The sequence below is a fragment of the Chrysemys picta genome, chromosome 4, assembly GCF_011386835.1.
Source record: "Chrysemys picta bellii isolate R12L10 chromosome 4, ASM1138683v2, whole genome shotgun sequence".
NCBI classification, from domain to species: Eukaryota; Metazoa; Chordata; order Testudines; family Emydidae; genus Chrysemys; species Chrysemys picta.
Window position 1 is genome coordinate 91,671,354 of NC_088794.1, and position 16,027 is coordinate 91,687,380.

A 16,027-nucleotide genomic window follows, 5' to 3' on the forward strand; every position below is an offset into this window, starting at 1 on the left:
TACAGGCCTGGGGCTGAAGCCCTTGGGCATTAGCTTTGCCCCCCACCTAGGGTGGTGGGGCTTGGGCTTTGGCCCCCCACCCCGGGATGGCAGGGCTCACTTGGGCTCAGGCTTCAGTCCCCCCTCCTGGGGTCGTGGAGTAATTTTCGTTGTCAGAAGGGGGTCGCGATGCAATCAAGTTTGAGAACCCTTGTTTTACTTCAAGACAAAGATACATGTTTAAGGTTTTATATAACACATTTTTAGAAGGTCTAGGTAAAAATCACTGACTTACTGTGGTCCTGTCTGACTTGGACTTCCTACTGTAATGAATACATTAGGGGAAAAAGTGTGCCTCTCTCTTTAAAACAGAGATAGAATTTAAGCAGTAGGTCCATATAGGAGCTGAGGTCTGCCAGTGCAGACCCAGTTGATGGATTGTTGCCTTAGCTAACTAGGGTTGCCAACTGTCTAATCACACAAACCCAAACACCCTTGCCCTGCCCCCTGCCACACCTCTTTCCAAAGGCCCTACCCCTTCTCTGAGGCCGGCCCCACACACTCTGTCCCTCCTACCTCCATCGCTCGCTCTCCCCCACCCTCACTCACTTTCACCTGGCTGGGGCAGGGCATTGGGATGTGGGAGGGGGTGAGGGGTGCAGGCTTCAGCTGGGCGGCGCTTACCTCAGGCAGCTCCCAGTTGGCAGCACAGCAGGGCTAAGGCAGGCTCCCTGCCTGCCCTGGCCCCACGCTGCTCCCGGAAGCGACGAGCATGTCCCTGTGGCCCCTGGGGGGCAGGAGGCTCTGCGCACTATCCCTGCCTGCAGGCACCGCCCACACAGTTCCCATTGACCGCAGTTCCTGGCCAATGGGAGCTGCGGAGTCAGCGCTCGGGGCAGAGTCAGCGCATGGAGACCCCCCTGGCCTCTCCCAGGGGCTGCAGAGACGTGCCAGCCGCTTCTGGGAGCGGCACGGAGTTAGGGCAGGCAGGGAGCCTGCCTTAGCCCCGCTGGACTTTTAGGGGCCTAAAATCTCCTGGTTTGGCTTCAGTAGCCTCCAGGAGATAGAGCCCGATTCCAGGAGACTCCAACTGGGAGGGTTGGCTATCCTAACAGATCACTTTGCTGAATCTCCTTTTAACAGAAGAATTACCTGTAGATCCCAGAAGCCATGAAAGCAGCCCTCAGTTTAATATATGTTGTTTTAAATTTAAATTGCCTTAGAAGTAGTAGTAAAACCAGATTGGTTCAGAATCCATAATTGTCTACATGGAGCAGCAGTGCACACTATGGAGGTGTGATTTCTGAAGTGCACAAATTGGTCCCTGTGTAGACCCAGCTGAGACACACTAGAAGTTCCCTACTGCGCTTTAACATAGTACTGTGTTAAAGTGCACTAGTCAAGTTATAGTGTGCACCAGCAGGGTCTACAAACTAATTAGAGTGCAACATGCTAGTGCATTTTAGAAATGACACCCCTGTAGTGCCCACTGCACTGTCTAGACGAGGCCTTAATCTAAGTTTAGAAATGAAGACATGAGAGAATTTTGCTTAAGAGTTTTATAATGCAAGAGGAGATACATTTCTTCTTCAGTTCTCATGCTACATAGAACAGCAACATCTTTCCCCAAAGCAAGTTAGGAGTTGAGTAGAAATCATTCAAGTCTCTTTAGTCTACCACCAAAAAGCAACAGAAGATCCCTAGGGACTAGTGAAACAAAGTTTAGTCCTATTTCATTTTTAGAACAAACATTTCTCATCTACAGTCATCATGCTTTGTTTTGAAAAAAGACACTCCAAGGCTGAAAGGCCCAAAAATTAATTAACCCTGAAACTTAGTTTTATGACCCACATATACTATTTTCTGTATCAGATACTGAAACAAAGGCTGCAAGATTGCTGAAGAGTTGGAATTGCAGCAGACCACCAACAACAACCAGGGGCACTTGTTCTCTTGAGATTTTGGGGGTGGGGGGGTGGGAGGAGGGCGGGGGGTTGGTTGGTTGTTTTGTTTTGTCACCCTGCAACTCTCCCAGTCTGCTGTATATGGAAGTAGGCAGGGCATTATTTAGTGTAGTACTTGAATTTTGGGTTCCAACTACATGGCTAGAATGAATACCAATACCCTGAATCAAGGGGACATTAAAAGAGTGGGTCTAAATATTAATCTACATTTATTGCATCTTTCACTATTTTAGTTTTGCAGTTTAATGATTGACACTAACAAACTATCACTATGTTGTATAAGTCCTAAAGAGGCCAATCAATAGTAATTTTGTACTTGCAAACAATACAGTTACTAGGACAGGATTAGTTTATTGGTTTAGTCCTGCCATTGAAAGAGAATTTCTGTTTAAAAACACCCAAAAAGCTAATCCAATGTAACCCAAAGCCAGTTACATATAGCACAATAATACACATGTATTCTAAACAAAGAGTGTCTGGTGACTATGATTTTGTTCTATTATCCATATAAACTATCAGAGTACACTGGTCCTTTAAATAAGCTATCTTCATGCACATGGTCAGCAGTTGTTTATGTTGACAGGTATTTGGGACAGTGCCTTTGGTCTCACACCTGCCTAGCCATGCCTGTGGCAAAGGCACTTTGTGGAGAAAACTATGAACTCATAAAAAGCAGCAGCACATCCAGATGCCAAATAAAAAAAAAAAATCTAACTTTGCTCTCCAAAATACCAAGACATAAATTCCTCTTAATAGTTGTGCCTGCTTCTTTACAGAGCGGCTTGGCTGATTTCAGGTCTGTTCTATGCTCCTGGGATACATATGTACAGCACATAAGCAAAATAACTCATCCAACTCATCCTACAATGGCACTACACACTACTTGGGAGGATTTGGTTTCTTTGCTCAGGTAGCTTTATTAATAGTAATTATTTATAAAATAATCTCAATGCTACAGAAGAACTGTACAAATTGGGAGTCAGACCTGGGTTCTTTTCCTGGCTCTATTTTGGCCTAACAAGATGACCTTAACTCCTCTGTGCTTTAGTTTATGCTATCTGTAAAACTGAGATCACAACGCCTCATTATTTTTGTAAAGTCTTTTGAGATCAGATGTGAATATTATTAGTTCATCAGAAACATATAAATGAAAGAAAATCCAAAGAAAATGGCATCATCAAGGACCTGATTTTACAGGCACTTCACACTCAGAACTACCAGTGAAATCAATGAAAGTTCTGTGCACAGAGAAACTGCAGCAACAGGACCAACACATGGATCCTACACTGCACCACTACTGCCTTGGCCAGTTTCCAAAAGAAGATCCTGGAGTTCTTCCAGCAGGGAAAAGCACTAGGTCTCTTTAGATGGCCTGAGCCTCCTTCTGAGAGAGAGAGTGGGCAGGGCCTGGTCTGCATAAGCAGCCAGGTCCACACATTCCACCTCCAGGCCCCGTAGAGATTCCTTTATGGTAGTCATAGTCCGGCATGGAGTGTGCTGGTGCACATCTTCCTCCACTGGCTTAGAAATAACCAACAGCTATTTTATCTACACCCACTGTGTCTGCCCTGAAACCTCTCCAAGCTGCCAGTCTTTCACCAGGACCACCTCTGGACTTGGAAACTAATTTCAGCAGCCATGTTCACAGTGGCCACTGAGGGAAAAGACCTCCTCACAGAACCCCTACTATGCAACCCCACCTTTGTGTGCTGGTGGTGGAGTCCCCCTTGGTGCACCAGAAGATGGTCCTGGCTGGTGTCACGAGAATCAAAGACCTTCTGGACTACCGTTGGAGGTATTGGGTGCAGCCCATGGTGCACAGCTAGTGCACGGGATTGCCCACCCTGCGCATCCCCTGTCATGTGCTCCAAGAGGTGAGGACAGCCTTGCCTCCTGCTTCTCTCACTTTTCTCAAGCAGGCCCTGTGGGAGGGCGCTCCCTGACCACCAGAGGTCGTCATTGGATCCTTGCCTCACGAGTAGTTCTCCACCCCAATACACAACCTGAGTAGGCTGAATGCCATCCAGCCAGTCCATCTCCGAACTGCACACAGAGAATATCTGTACATGCTCCATACCACCCACTTCCGTGCCCTTATGTCCCACCCAAATACCAAGCGGCAGGACCTGCTGCCGCTTGCAGAGGGCAGGGAGCCCAATGGACCAGCTTATTCACCACCCTGGTCCCACATCCCGGTGAGGATATTAGTTGGTGGCTCCTACCTGGAGCCGTGAGTATAGGTGTGTGGTTGGCAGAGTTTTTGGATTCCTCTAACACTTTCCCCTTCTACAATGAGAGGGAGACCCTGGCACACACCTATTAGAGTGTGTCAGGCTGCAGCCCCTCTTCTGGCTCCTCCAGAACCTCTTGCTGAGGTTCTGGCTGCATTTCTGCACACACCTTCTTATATTTACACACCCTATCTGCGGACCCACAAAGTTGCAAGATCTCATTAACCTCCTTCTGCCACTGGCAAGGATGGCCATCCATCACACCAGGAGGAGGAAGCTAAATGCAGGGAGTTCTCTGACTCTGGGGCGTGTTTCCAGACCTCTGTATCACGTCTTCAGGCAGAGTTCCTCTTGGCACTGGCTACTAAATATTTGGATTCCTTTGTGGAACAGTGGGTGATGTCTGGAGTTCTGTGCTCGGTGTGCCCATCTGGAACCCTTGTTTTGGTCCTATGACCCTCACTCCCATTCTTGTTTTTTAATTTGTTGTCCCTCATAATCACTTGCAACTGGGCTCAGTGGTTCCTCCCCCTGGACTGAGGGAGCGGGCCTCTAGTTGTGGGAAGGCCTAGGCCTCCTCATCCTAGTACCTGCAATAGGTACACCACACCATAGGTTACCTCCTGGCTAGTATTTGACCAGCCTGGCTTGTTTATGGATTTGCCAGTTGCCAGAAAAATAATTTGATCTGCCCATTTTTTTTAATGTGGATCTAAAGATTTGCATTATTATCACAATACACTAGTATATCTAATGTTAAAAGTTTGTGTCCAGCTAAAGATGTTGCAGAGTTCCCACTTCTGCAGTGTGAGAACATTATTTTCTTAACATATATAGATAAGATTAAGTATCTCCCTAGATACCATAAGTGGCTGTTGAAGGGGGTGGAAGGAGGTTGCAGAGTTGTTTTGTGGTTGGGGTTGTGGCAGGTTTGCCTTGTGGGGAGAGTGGGTGCTGGGTTTTTTGCATCTCAAAGGTGGTAACCCTACCACACCACTAGTAGCAAATATGATGTTTTTAAATTTTAGGGTAGGCTAGCATAAGCACTATGTCTTCGTAGATTCCAAGGCCAGAAGGGATCATTGTGATCATCTAGTCTGACCTCCTGTATAACTCAGGCCAAAAAAATTCCCCAAAACAATTCCTACAGCATATCTTTCAGATCAAACATTCAATCTTCATTAAAAAGTGGTCAGCGATGGAATATCCACCATGACTCTTGGTATAATGACGAAAATAAACAAAACCAGAGAATACTTCTAAAAATTGCTTTCAAGCTTTTATTTTAAGTGAGAAGGTGTTTACAGGTTAGAGGAAAAGCACATGTCTAGCAGTTTCAAACCCCAGATGAATTAAATGTGGAACAAAAACAAGAACTTTAAGAAATGTAATATTTTACAATGCAATAAAACACAAATTAATTGGTTAATCAAATAATTCCCCAATTTGTCTAAACTATCAGAATTATAGATATAAATTTGAGACTTTCAAGTGAGATTTTTGTAAATTGGAGCAACAGCCTTTCTTTTATACCTCGTAAAGTTGTCCAATATCATCCACAACGTCCAATTTAACTTTTTAGGACTATAAGGAAGCTAAACCTTTTCTAGATTCTAAATCTTCACCTGTTCAGAAAGATGATAAATTAATAATTGATGTTGAAGAGAGTAATATTTAAATATATTTATTTGCCATTGTTCTGAGTTTATGGGGGGGGGGGTTAAATGGTTAGGGTTTTTTTTAATTATAGTAGTAAGATTCTGTGACAACCTGAGATAGAATATTTGCAGCTGCTTGAGACATGCATCCTCTGCTATTTGATGCATTAGGTGTGGGGGTTTTACCCACTAAAGGGCAAATTGTGATACCTTTATTCATACTGAGCAGTACTTTACAAATAGTGCCACTGACTTCAAGAAGATTACTTGAGGAGTACAGAATTGTTTAACATGAGTAAAGGTATCACTCTAAACTTCCTGAGTTTTTACATTTGAATATTTCTTTGAGTGGTTATTCTTTCTATTTTAATTTCAAACTTAATAAATCAAAAATTGTTTTTAGAATATAAACAAAAAATCATAATTCTCACATTTCCCCTCTTGTATGGAGTCACAGCGCCCTAGTCACTGCAGAAAAAAATTCAATAATCACAAGTAATCTACAGTGCTCCAGTAGCAAGATAGTTCTACAGAATGTTGCTTCTGGGATATTCTGCCTCTGATGGGGGTGTCTGTGTGTGTGTGGGGGGGGAAATGGATGACCATACCAGCACCAAAAGCAGAAGTCAAGACTCAAAACAGCCCTCAGACTTCAGGATATATATTTTGGTGCAATGGGAAAGAAAATAAATCAGCTCCTAAGTGCCTCATTCTCACACACAGTTTGGGACCCGGGGAAGTAACGTTTTTGAATGAAGGCCATTTCAATTCTGAGACTAAACTAAAATGTTGCTTTTTGCACAAATGACACAAAGGCACCATAACAATATTATTATTTATTTGTGATAGCACCCACTATGTGCAATGTATAGGCCCTATCAAATTCACGGCCACGAAAAACACATCCTGGACCATGAAATCTGGTCTCCTACCATGAAATCTGGTCTTTCGTGTGCTTTTACTCTATACTCTACAGATTTCACAAGGGAGACTAGAGTTCCTCAAATTCGGGGTCCTGACCCAAAAGGGAATTGCAGGAAGGGGGGGTGTCACAAGGTTATTTTAGGGGCGTCATGGTATTGCCACCCTTACTTCTGCACTGCCTTCAGAGCTGCTGCCGGAGAGCGGCAAATGTTAGCCGGGCACCCAGCTCTGAAGGCAATGCCCCACCACCAGCAGCGCAGACGTAAGGGTGGCAATACCATACCATACCATACCACGCCACCCTTACGTCTGCGCTGCTGCCTTCAGAGCTAGGCAGACAGAGAGTGGTGGCTGCTGACTGAGAGCCCAGCTCTGCAAGCAGCAGCATAGAAGTAAGGGTGACAATACCATACCATGCCATCCTTACTTCTGTGCTGCTGCTGGTGACAGCCCCTCGCCAGCTGCCGAGCTCTGAAGGAAGCTCCACTGCCAGCAGCAGCGCAGAAGTACGGGTAGCAATACTGCAATCCCCCTAAAATTGTAGGGATCAGGACCCCTACAATTACAACACCAAGAAATTTCACATTTAAATAGTTTAAATCATGAAATTTGCAATTTAAAAAATACTATGACTGTGAAATTGACCAAAATGGACCATGAATTTGGTAGAGCCCTAGCAATGTACTTGCCAAACACTCAAAAAGGATCACTTCTACTTCAAGGATTTCACAGTCTAAGAACAATAAAAGTGCTAGTCCTAAGAACAGTACATTTAATTTCTTAGCATCTTTCATCCAAGCATCTCAAAGCCCTTTAAAAGAATTAATTAGTTACATTTCACAACAACCCTGTGAAGAACCTGAGGCACAGAAAGATTGTGTGACTTACACAAGATCACACTGTTATGACTGATTACATATAGGAGGTAATGTCTAGAGCTGGTTTGGAAAAAATTCTGACATTTTTTTTTGTCAGAATTTGCCAGTTGGTTTAAATTGCAGCCACTGAGACAGTTTGATCTTGACAAAGTTCCAACAGAACCCAGGCAGGGTTCAAAATCTACTTGTTCTCCTCCCAGCTTCCCTGCTCAACAGACCAGACTTTCAGGTTGTGTGGCTTTGCCACAGCCCACCAGGCAGACTGCCCCAGAGCTGCAGCTCCATCCCCTTTTGCGGAGAATTTAGAAATGTTTCACTTTTATTTTGCATTAGAGCAAAACCAAATGTAAAACCCTAGAATCACTCCAAAAGCATTTTCAACCCACAAAATGTCATATACAAAAGGTATCTTTCCAATAATTGTGATGAAAAAAATGGAGAAACAATAGATCAGTATATTGCCCGACTGTGCAAAATGGCCAACTCCTGTGATTATCAAATTTAAAAGATGAACTAATTCATGGTAACTTAGCAATAGGGATGAAAGATGCAGAGGCTCAAATGAGAATGCTAAGAGATCCCCCACTAACTCTACCAAGAGCTATAAACATATGCAAAGCTAGTGAACAAGCTCACATCAAAACAGAGAGTAAATGAAGCCAGCAAGAGATAATTCACCAAATAGCAAAGGTAAAGCATTAAAATAAAAGAAAAATACACAACATCCCCAACTGACCTTGGTGTAAAGTATGACCTTTTCACCACCAACTACCTCATTACTGTAGACTACTATTCAGACCTCTAGAACCAGATGAACTGTCAGACACTACAATAAGGGCCATCACAGACAAAGCAATGAAGCATTTCAGCAGCATGGTATCCCAAATGGTATCCCAAAATGTAGTTTCATACCCCAGCTGACCAACAGCAAATTCCTGCAATTTAACTGGGAATGGGAATTCAGTCATATCACCTCATCACCATACAATAGCCAGTCAAATGAGAAACCTGAATTGGCTGTTAAAAATTGTTAAGATTCTACTAAAGAAAGCTGCAAAAAGCAAAACAAATATATGGCAAACTATTATTGAATTAAGAAACACTCCCACAGAAGGCCTTAATAGTAGCCCATTACAACAACATTTGATGTCAAGACATGCGTACCTTGCTGCCCATAGCCCCAGCATTACTATACTTGGCAGTGGTGGAAGGAGTAACAGACAAAAAGGAACAGGAGTACTTGTGGCACCTTAGAGACTAACAAATTTATTAGAGCATAAGCTTTCGTGGACTACAGACCACTTCTTCGGATGCATCCGAAAGCTTATGCTCTAATAAATTTGTTAGTCTCTAAGGTGCCACAAGTACTCCTGTTCTTTTTGCGGATACAGACTAACACAGCTGCTACTCTGAGACAAAAAGGAAGAGAGACTTGCAAAGGCCAAAACCTGCTATGACTGACAAGCTAAAGACCTTCCAAAACCACAACAGGAGATCCTGCCAACATCCAATTCTTTCCTCGGGCCACATCCTGCAATTGGAAGCAGGCAAGATGTACTGAATAGATAAATCCTCATTCATATGACAACAGGGGATGGACATATATTTAACTGAAACTAAAATACATTCACTCACTATGAACACAAGACATAGATGTGGAGAATAGAGAAATATACACTGCTCTGTGACGATCATCAGGAACACAGGCTCACAAGCGATTAATAGATATTGGAAAAGATTCTCAACACACCACATCACCAGAAGAAACAAGTTATACTTGCTCCATCATCAACCTGCCTGCAAGTTATACAAAAGACTATGTACAAATATTAAAGCATAATAAATAAATACATAAATAAATAAAATAACCCTGCCAGATCCAGAGATTAGTTCCCAAGCAAGTGAAGAGTTAGTCCAAGAATATGTTGATATTAAGTTTATATATATATATATATATATATATATATATATATATATATATGAGAGAGAGACTTTAAGGGAGTATGGTACGTTAAATATGTAAATGAGTTATAGTATACATTTTCAATTTTTCTTTCTGAAATAAATGTGACAAAAAAGATGTTGTGCCAGATAGTTTCCCCATAGGAGCAGCTGTAGTATGATTATGTATAGGGTAATGCCAAGGACCTAGAGAATTCCACTTTCATGAAGTACTTTTTGAGAGGCCAGCATATGTAGAGGAAGGAATGAAACCTGAATGTTGCACTGTCTTGGCTCTCTCTCTTTGTATTCAAACACTGAATGCACAGGAACTCAGTGACAAAGCTAGGAACAGAACCCAGGAGTCCTCCCATGCTTTTTTAGGTGTCTTTCAAAATAGCTTATTTTGACAAGTTCTAAACTTATCTGGGTTCTCCCAGTCTTTATTTTAACTTCATACTAAAAAAAAATTACAAGTCTACTTTCATGCTAAACACTAGCTGTCAAAGCAACAACAGGTACCAGTGTAATTTATTATAGTACATATGACTGCTTGTCAGATTCAATGGTGATAAAAAGATATGGAAATTCCACAGTATGTAAGTACAGCTTATGTAGTATAGAATAAATAAAATAAACCATTGTCTATCTGAGTTTGAGGTGTGGAAGAGAGGCAGGTGGTCGCAATTTAATCTAGACAAGACTGAGAATGTTGGCATGTTGGGGGAAAGCATCCATGCTGGGGAAGAGGCATCTCTCCCAACCACAGCACTGAGCTCCTGCACGGGGCTTAATAGGCAGCTGCGCGGCCACACAGCTTAGAGGGAACTTAGGTCCTGACCCAAAAAGGAGTTGTCAGGGGGTCGCAAGGTTATTGCAGAGGGGGTTGCGATACTGCTACACTTTCTTCTGCACTGCTGCTGGTGGGGCTGCCTTCAGAGCTGGGCAGCTGGAGTTCGGCAGCTGCTTGCCAGGATCCCAGCTCTGAAGGCAGAGCCACCATCAGCAGCAGCACAGAAGTAAGGATGGCATGGTATGGTATTGCTCCCCTTACTTCTGCGCTGCTGCCTGCAGAGGTGGGCCCTCAGTCAGGAGCCGCCACACTCTGGCCACCCAGCTCTGAAGGCAGCAGCGCAGAAGTAAGGGCGGCAGGGTATGATATTGCCACTCTTACTTCTGCACTGCTGCTGGCAGGTGCTGCCTTCACAGCTGGTCACCCAGCCAACAGCCACCACTCTCCGGCTGCCCAGCTCTGAAGGCAGTGCAGAAGTAAGGGTGGCAATACCCCGATACCACTAAAATAATCTTGCAACCACCCCTGCAACTCCCTTTTGGGTCAGGACCCCCAATTTAAGAAACGCTGGTATGCCCCGTGAAATCTGTATAGTATAGGGTAAAAGCACACAAAAGACCAGATTTCACAGCAGGAGACCAGATTTCATGGTCCAGGATGTGTTTTTCGTGGCCGTGAATTTGATAGGGCCTATACATTGCACATAGTGGGTGCTATCACAAATAAATAATAATATTGTTATGGTGCCTTTGTGTCATTTGTGCAAAAAGCAACATTTTAGTTAATCTCAGAATTGAAATGGCCTTCATTCAAAACAAGTCCGTGACGCGTTTTTCATGGCCGTGAATTTGGTAGGGCTCTATTCATAATAAAGTCCAATAAAGTTTAATGAAAAAAAGCATAATCTTTCTAGAGGTTTCTTGAACCATCCTAGAAAAGCTGAATAGACAATTATATCCTTGATATTGATTTGAATAGAATGATTCAAAACCCCTACTGTTTTCATATGTATTAAAATCTAGTCCCTGATTCTGCAAAAAAATTTATGCACATGCTTAACTTTATGCATGTGAGGAGTCCCACTGGCTCCAACGGACAACTCAGGTGTGCAAAGTAAAGCATATAATTAAGTCTCTGAAGGATCAGGGCCTAACCCCTCAATATTACACACTCTTCTGCATGTAACTATATGCCTGTGGGTCATCTAATTGAATATCATCAGATTATTCATGGGAATAAAGCTATTTATCTGTGTAAGGATTTGCAGGAACATGGCCTAAGACTTCTTTCATATGAGTTGTAAGAAAACAAAAGATTTCAGTGAGAGCTGATCTTTCTGCATTACAGCACAAGCCACTCAAGGAAATAAGCATTTCTGAGAATTTTTTTTTTTTTGTCTTTCTTTCTGGAAATAATTTTGATGTCAGAACACGTGATTATGGGTCTCACTAAATGAGTCAGATAGGAGGAGCTAGGGTGACCAGATGTCCCAATTTTATAGGGACAGTCCCGATTTTTGGGTCTTTTTCTTATATAGGCTCCTATTACCCCCCACCCCCGTCCTGATTTTTCACACTTGCTGTCTGGGGTCACCTTAGGAGGAGCAGGATGAAGAGAAATGCACAAGTACATAACGGTTCAATCGTGCACTGTTTAAAAATATCTTATTTACTTTATTTTAATGTATTGGTGGTTCACTGAAGGAACACTGGCAAGGTTAGTGGGCCTACCATTTGACCTACATATTGTGGTTTATAAGTTATTTGCAAAGATCAAGTAAATTTCTGCTTAAAATAAACAAATTCAATGCTCTTTGTTCAAGAGAACTATGTATAATTGTATATGCACTATTTGCCCGGTGATAGGGAAAACCTACAGTAATAAACTGATGTGTATATACACATCAAAGGAATTGCATTTCGGATAGAGCTGAAATCTACTCTAAGCTTCCAAGACATTATTATGAAATAACACTTCTCACTTCTATAGTTCCTTTTACCAGGGGGATCTCAAAGCACTTTATAAGCAAAAGTAAGCCTGACAGCATCCACAGAGTAGGACAGTATTTATCCCCATTTCATAGCTGAGGAAATTGAAGTAGAGTTTAAGGCCAAATTTCTCCAGAAGTGGCCTCTGATCTTGTGTGCGCCAATTTCTGAGTGCTTGAGCCACTTTGGACCTGATTTTCATAAGTGGCAAGCACCCACAACTTCAAATTAAATCACTGCCCAGCACTTCTGAAAAGCTCTACGGTGTCTCAAGTTGAGCACTTATGAACTTAAACACCCAAAATTACACAACACTTTTCAAAATCTTAGTCAAAGAGACTTACCTAAAGTCATACAGCAAGTCAGTGGCACTCAGGAATAGAACCCAGAAATCCTAGTTCCCAATTCCTTGCTCTAAGTATGAGCCAACACTACCTACAGAAAAAAAGAGGTTCAAAATTTGTTATTGAAAAAAATCAATGTTCCTCTTCAGTTCTGATTTTCCAAAGAATTGCTAGGTTTGCCGTATGGATCAAACTAGCCATTGCTCTGCCAGTATTGCCTAATCCAAATATTAAAAAAAAAAAAATCATGGACTTGGGCCCCTCCAAAAACCATAAAATATCTTTAAAATCATGAGATTTTAAACAAATAATAAATTTGGGGGGTGGGTTATTTGCCTCTTGGTTTTTGTGGCTTTTAGGGTATACTTAGGTCATGTTTTCAAGCTTGGCTGCCTCCAGGAGGGCTAGAATTATTTATATATATATGATAAATAAAATAATAATAATAATGGAAACAGATTCTCTGTTGTCAAAAGATTCCTGGATCTGGGATTTTAAGAACAACACTGAATATTGCCAGATTCACAATAAAATCACCAGAGTTGGGAACATCATGTCTCTATTACCACTCCTCTTCTGAGCCTTTTACTTTTTGTGACAGAACATGCAAACTACCTCCTTTGACTCTTGCTCTACCAAAAAACAGGATAGCTGAATTGCAACCCAGTATACAAGAGACAAGGCCCTGACTAGAGTCACAATTGTACAGCAGAAGTCTACACAAAATCCACCAAACTACTACTAGCAAAACTGACTGCTTAGTATCCACTAAATTGTCAGAATGCAAGTCCACAAATTCAATAAGCTTTCAAAATCTTTGACAAGTTCAGATATTATTATAGGTATTTTCTGTGGAGTACATAAAATCTAGGACTCCTGTAGTGGCACCAATTTCCTGTGCAAAACTTCCCTTCTCTCATTTCTTTTTAGGTGGGGCAATGCAAACAACTTCATTTTCCTCTCCTCTCTTTAACTTTCAGGGAGGGATCATGATGACTTGAGGTCAAAAGGCAAAAAAGAACTTAGCACCTTAGTAAGGGCTACATTTTCTTTTTACTATTTGCAATGCAAATCTACTTTTTGTTCCATACTGAAGTCTTGCACAATAGCCTGTGTATGCACATTAGTTCCAACAATGCCTTCCTATGCAATCACATTGTAATTATACACTCATAAAGCCATGGCTGCTATGCACTGCAACAACTAATCTCAGTCTCTGCATTAGGATATTTCTTCTCTGTTTTTCCTCCCTTTGCTGTTTGCTCACTGCTTTGATGCAGAAAACTTCTGCACTGCTTACAAACCAGTAAACCTGGATTTAATCAAATTATTATCCTGTCTATTATAACATTTTCAACCATTTGTTTTAGAACAAATGTGAAATAAGTCTACAAAATGCAGTGTGGAAAAAAATCCTGTAGGTTTGCAACCTTGCAAGGCTTTATAAAGCAAAAATAAATCTTTGTTTAAAGTGTTAGAATAAAGGGCTTGTATTATATAGGACATTCACATATGTGCGTGGGTGTATTGTCAGCTTTTACTAGTAAACTGCAAAATATCAGTCCTTTGCAGTTACAGTCAGATGAAGAATTGTACAACATAGAATGCAAGATTGTCAAAAACAAGTTAAAAAAAACATCCAAAACTGTTTAAATCTCAGTGATATTTATGATCTTTGCAAAGCAAGAGCTCCCTTCTGTTTAAGTTAGTACTTTACAAAAATAATTTAGCTTCCCTCCTACATGCACAGGAGGCTTAAAGACAGCACTTTCCCCACACTTTACACATTGCAAAGGCTAATAAACATGGAACATTCAAAAATCTTGCACTGAGATCCCGATACGGATCGGCTGGAAATTTTAACTTGAGAAAAAAATACGCAAGAGACAGCTTCTTAAGTGGGGGGGACGGAGTTGCAAACCCATATTTAGAGCCTTGATGTGGCTTTGGCAAAAAAAAAAAAAAAAAAAAACATGGCTTTGCAGGGCCTTCTTTTTTAATTTATTTTAAAGGAATTTAATCTTTACTGTTTACAAACAGAAGAAACGAAAGCTGTGTTTCTCACAAAGAAAGGAACTTGTGTCACTGCACTTCTGCTACACTCCAGTCGCTTGCATTTGGGCCCTCGAAGGGCGAAGTCAGCTGCTCCTGTCATTTGGCAATGCTGAGATGGAGTGTGTGTATGTGTGTGTCAAGGCCATATAAACGGAAACTTAATAGTAGATCTCCCTCTATAGTTCTTTTCGTCTCATCTTGCACCAAATAACCACAGACCAACCCACTGATTAAAAAATAAATACCACTGACACGAAAATAAATTAATACCAAAAATGAAGCTGCAGGAAAGAGGGTGGGGAGTGGAATTTGTTTGCTCACCTTGGAAGGTAAAGGCACTAGCTCTGTTCCCAGCTCTGCTACTCCGAGAAGGGGGGACGAAGAGGAAACAATTAACAAACAAAACTTTGCTCCTTTCTCTCTGGGGCTCACTAAAAGCGTCACTTCCTCATACTGTAAGTGGAGGAGGCTCCCAATGAGTCCCTTTAATTCAACTCCTCCCTCTGCTCCTCTCACAGAAGCTGCAGTTTAGAGTTCTAGTCAGGAAGCAGCTTCTTCCTCTCTTCCACCCTTGATTATTGAGGAGTTCTGACTGGCAGTATCGTGATTCTTGCTGCCCTTGCCTTCTCACAGATTTTCATTTGACCTTCTGTGCTTTGTTACTTATTTGTAGAAAAGAGGGGAGGGGAAGTTCTGCGGCACTGATTTGTGAAGCAAAACCTCGCTGTGAAATGCCGCTCTGTTCATGTCATACTTTGCAAAACTCCTAGGTTATATAATGTGTCTAGTCCCCAGCCTTCCCGTTAAGGTTGGTCTATTTACTTCTTTTTAAAAAGAAATATTATAATGTGATTTGTTTTAGGGAGCTACTTGCCTCAGAGAATATATTTCCTGGTTCTCTCCCCCCCTCCCCCCCGAAGCAAATACAGTAGGATTAAAAGTGGGGAACCATAGAGTTCTGGGTTTTTGACAAATCTTCAGAGTATTTCAACAAATGCTGAACGTTTCAAACAGCTGAAACTTTCTAAAATAATTTTTTTTGCTACAGGAAATTTTCTCACCCAGTGGAATGTGTACTTCTGGGATTTCTCAATGATTCACGTGCAATTCTGGAATATAACCCTTTCTGTCACCCTGGCCTGAGGGGGAAAAAAAAGATTAAGTGCTGGCAGACATGCTCACCCTGCTCCACTATAGATCGGGAAGTAAAGTTCTTGTTCCATCATCACTCCCCATTTCATTAACCACAAGCAAAACTTTAAATATATAAAG

General features: G+C 41.9%; 1 protein-coding gene across 3 annotated transcripts in view; it reads right to left on the reverse strand.

Moving 5' to 3' along the window:
* MIDEAS (mitotic deacetylase associated SANT domain protein) overlaps positions 1 to 15,215 on the reverse strand; it is an 83,389-nt gene extending 68,174 nt beyond the window's left edge. The window contains exons 1-2 of one of the 3 annotated variants that reach the window (XM_042849446.2): positions 15,077 to 15,207; positions 12,701 to 12,791 (exon numbers count right to left, since the gene is read on the reverse strand). The gene's annotated coding sequence lies outside the window, so the exon portion shown is untranslated. Of the gene's footprint in view, positions 1 to 12,700; positions 12,792 to 15,076 lie in introns of all 3 variants that reach the window. The other 2 variants (XM_042849447.2, XM_024106641.3) reach the window with 2 other exon arrangements.
* Positions 15,216 to 16,027: the final 812 nt, after the last annotated feature.